The sequence below is a fragment of the Ranitomeya variabilis genome, chromosome 2, assembly GCF_051348905.1.
Source record: "Ranitomeya variabilis isolate aRanVar5 chromosome 2, aRanVar5.hap1, whole genome shotgun sequence".
NCBI lineage: Eukaryota > Metazoa > Chordata > Amphibia > Anura > Dendrobatidae > Ranitomeya > Ranitomeya variabilis.
The window spans coordinates 382,720,739-382,725,606 of record NC_135233.1 but is presented as its reverse complement, the minus strand read 5'-3'; positions in this window follow the sequence as shown (position 1 = coordinate 382,725,606).

Genomic DNA, 4,868 nt, shown 5'->3' with positions numbered 1-4,868 from the left:
GAAACTGTAACTAAAAGTGGAAGAAGTGACTGCTGCTCTGAAGGTTTTTCCCAGTCTCTGCCCCCTATGACCATTCATATGTCCTCTACGTGCAAAAATATAATTGGTAGAATACTGCCACCTATCTACAAAAATATAACTACTATAATACTGCCCCTATGTACAAGAATATAACTACTATAATACTGCTCCCTATGTACAAGTATATAACTACTATAATACTGCTCCTATATACAAGAATATAACTACTATAATACTGCCCCCTATGTACATGAATATAACTACTATAATACTGCTCTTATGTACAAGAATATAACTACTATAATACTGCCCTTATGTACAAGAATATAACTACTATAATACTGACCTCTATGTACAAGAATATAACTACTATAATACTGTCCCTATACAGAAGAATATAACTACTATAATACTGCCCCTATGCACAAGAATATAATGTCCACAGGTGTGTCAGATGCTACAGACAGTCGCTCTGCATCTGCCTGCAGAAGGTCTCTGTGTTTGGCATCACAGACGCCTTCTTAATCCTTCTGACTTTTGGACCCAGTGCAACCTCCCTCCGGCTCTAATTGATACACCTGGATCTGGATGTTTATAGACTCCCGGTCTTCAGGGAGTCGCCAGTGACATTCACATTTTTCCCTTATGAAGGCTTGGAGCTACACCGTGTGCAGAATTATTAGGCAGGTTGTATTTTGATCACATGATACCTTTTATACATATTGTCCTACTCCAAGCTGTTCAGACTTGAGAGCCAACTACCAATTAAGTAAATCAGGTGATGTGCATCTCTGTAATGAGGAGGGGTGTTGTCTAATGACATCAAAACCCTATATATGGTGTGCTTAATTATTAGGCAACTTCCTTTCCTTTGGCAAAATGGGTCAGAAGAGAGATTTGACGGGCTCTGAAAAGTCCAAAATTGTGAGATGTCTTGCAGAGGGATGCAGCAGTCTTGAAATTGCCAAACTTTTGAAGCGTGATCACCGAACAATCAAGTGTTTCATGGCAAATAGCCAACAGGGTCGCAAGAAGCGTGTTGGGCAAAAAAGGTGCAAAATAACTGCCCATGAATTGAGGAAAATCAAGTGTGAAGCTGCCAAGATGCTATTTGCCACCAGTTTTGCCATATTTCAGAGCTGCAACCTTACTGGAGTAACAAAAAGCACAAGGTGCGCGATACTCAGGGACTTGGAATAGGTAAGGAAGGCTGAAAAACCACCACCTTTGAACAAGAAATATAAGATAAAATGTCAAGACTGGGCCAAGAAATATCTTAAGACTGACTTTTCAAAGGTTTTATGGACTGATGAAATGAGAGTGATTCTTCATGGGCCAGAGGCTGGATCAGTAAAGGGCAGAGAGCTCCACTCCGACTCAGACGCCAGCAAGGTGGAGGTGGGGGACTGGTATGGGCTGGTATAATAAAAGATGAACTTGTGGGACCTTTTCGGGTTGAGGATGGAGTAAAGCTCAACTCCCAGACCTACTGCCAGTTTCTGGAAGACAACTTCTTCAAGCAGTGGTACAGGAAGAAGTCGGTATCGTTCAAGAAAAACATGATTTTCATGCAGGACAATGCTCCATCACATGCCTCCAACTACTCCACAGCGTGGCTGGCCAGTAAAGGTCTCAAAGAAGAAAAAATAATGACATGGCCCCCTTGTTCACCTGATCTGAACCTGTGGTCCCTTATAAAATGTGAGATTTACAGGGAGGGAAAACAGTCCACCTCTCGGAACAGTGTCTGGGAGGCTGTGGTGGCTGCTGCACGCAATGTTGGTCGTAAACCGATCAAGCAACTGACAGAATCTATGGATGGAAGGCTGCTGAGTGTCATCATAAAGAAAGGTGGTTATATTGGTCAGTAAGTTTTTGGGGTTTTGTTTTTGCATGTCAGAAATGTTTATTTCTAAATTTTGTGCAGTTATATTGGTTTACCTGGTGAAAATAAACAAGTGAGATGGGAATATATTCAGTTTTCATTAAGTTGCCTAATAATTCTGCACAGTAATTGTTACCTGCACAAACAGATATCCTCCTAAGATAGCCAAATCTAAAAAAAAAACACTCCAACTTCCAAAAATATTAAGCTTTGATATTTTTGAGTCTTTTGGGTTGATTGCAAACATAGTTGTTGATCAATAATAAAAATAATCCTCTAAAATACAACTTGCCTAATAATTCTGCACGCAGTGTATAGCAGTTGGATAACTTCCTCTCTGAAGCTGTTTGCGGACGCTTGATGTTAACTGTCTGAGTCTGCTCAAGCTAAGGGTACTGTCACACTCTGCAACTTTCCAACGATCACGACCAGCGATACGACCTGGCCGTGATCGTTGGAAAGTCGTTGTGTGGTCGCTGGGGAGCTGTCACACAGACCGCTCTCCAGCGACCAACGATGCCGAGGTCCCGGGTAACCAGGGTAAACATCGGGTTACTAAGCGCAGGGCCGCGCTTAGTAACCCGATGTTTACCCTGGTTACCAGCGTAAAAGTAAAAAAAAACAAACCGTACATACTCACATTCCGGTGTCCTTCAGGTTCCTTGCTGTCTGATTCCCGCTCTGACTGAGTGCCGCCGTAAAGTGAAAGCAGATCACAGCGGTGATGTCACCGCTGTGATCTGCTCTTACTTTCCGGCCGGGAGTCAGTCAGAGCGGGAAGCATACGGCAAGGGACCTGAAGGACACCGGAATGTGAGTATGTACGGTTTGTTTTTTTTTACTTTTACGCTGGTAACCAGGGTAAACATCGGGTTACTAAGCGCGGCCCTGCGCTTAGTAACCCGATGTTTACCCTGGTTACAAGCGAACGCATCGCTGGATCGGTGTCACACACAACGATCCAGTGATGACAGCGGGAGATCCAGCGACGAAAGAAAGTTCCAAACGATCTGATACGACGTACGATTCTCAGCAGGGTCCCTGATCGCAGTAGCGTGTCAGACACAGCGATATCGTATGGATATCGCTGGAACGTCACGGATCGTACCGTCGTAGCAATCAAAGTGCCACTGTGTGACAGTACCCTAAGTTTCTTCCCCCTTATCTGTCTCCCTTCTTATCTTTAGTGTTCAGTGGGGACTGACCAGTGATCACCCCCCCATTCCCTAATCAGGGCCTAGCTCTAGGGAGAAACAGCACTTCGGTTCCTGCTCGGCGATTGGTGTGGAACCAATATAGGGATGGTAGGGTATTATTAGATCTGTAGATCTGCCTAGGGGTCTCCACTCCCCCTTTCCCTAGCATTTGGGCTTCCTTCCCCTCATTCCCTCGTGTTGCACTTAGTCTTCCCACACTGTGCGTGACATTATCACAAACTGCATATTTAAGAAAAAAAACTGACACGTGATTTTATTTGTGTATGCTTTTTTTCCCTTGGGTGTTTTTTTTTTTCCTCCTCCCTTGGTATGGATCCGGTCACAGGGCTGATAAAGCAGCTACACTGTCTGTCTCTGGAGGTGAATGACCTCCGCTATGAGGTTCTGCAGCAGCAACAGTGGCTGCAGGTTGCTTATGTTGGGATCTCTGCAGGTAGGCCGGTCCAGCTGTAACCCAAGGTTGCTCTCCCGGACAGGTTTTCCATAGGTAGAGGCAAGTTTTTTTTTGTATTCAAGGAAGCTTGCAAACTGTATTTTAAACTTCATCCTCACTCCACATGAAATGAGGAGCAACAAGTTGGAATTGTGATCTCTCTGCTGCAAGGAGATCCTCAATTCTGGGCTTTCTCTTTGCTGCAGGATTCAATTTATCTCCAGTCTGTGGAGAGATTTTTTTTGGCTCTAGCTCTTATCTGTGATGACCCTGACCGAGTAACCTTGGCTGAGTCCAGGTTGCGTCGCCTTCAGCAGGGAATCGGCCAGTGGAGACGTATAGCTCTGAATTCCGCAGATGGGCAACTGACACTAAGTGCAATGACCCGGCTCTCGGAAGCCAATTTCTTCAGGGTCTCACTGAAAGGTTGAAAGATGCTTTGGCAGGGTACAAAACCCCAGAGTCTGTCTTGGAGGCTGCTATGTAATTGGCTATACGTGTTGACAAACGCCTTCGGGATAGGTGAGTAAGACACCTTCTCCAGAGCCTCTTTTTCGGGGTATTGCCCTTTTGCTAGGGGAGCGGTTTAGCGATGAACCAGTTCTGGAGAAGGTGGAGGAACCCATGCAGTTAGGGGGTGCCTCTGCGACGTACATTTTCCCTGGAGAGTCAGAAGGGAATGTGTTGTTTTTTTTGTGTGGAAAAAAGTGACATTTTATTGGGGCTTGTCCTTTGATCCCCAAGCAAATGGAGACTCGTTTAACCCTTGGCAGTCTAGAGTGGAATAAGCAAGAGGTGCATTTATCTTCAACCTGCAGTTCCTGTTTTGTTCTGCCAGCAACTACCAAAGTCCAGACTGTATAATCTTTCTGGCCCTGAGAGACAAGCCATGAAGGTTTTCTCCAAGTTTGATTTTAAGGGGGGCCTACATCCTGGTTAGAATCAGAGAAGGTGATGAATGGAAGACGGCGCTCAATATCCCTGAGGATCATTTCGAGAGTCGTTCATGCATTTCGGTCTGACCAATGCACCTGTGGTATTCCAGCATTTCATTAATATATATATATACATATATTTTTCGGCAGGTTTGTGGTGGTCTATCTGGACGATATTTTGGTTTACTCACCGGATTTTGAGACACATCGGGGGCATGTTAAACAGGTGCTGCAAATATTAAGGGATAACAAACTATATGCCAAAGTAGAAAAATGTGTTTTTGCTGTCCATGAGGTGCAGTTTTTGGGGTACCTGTTGTCATCTTCAGGTTTTCGGATGGATCCGGAGAATATCCGTACTGTCTTTGATTGGGACC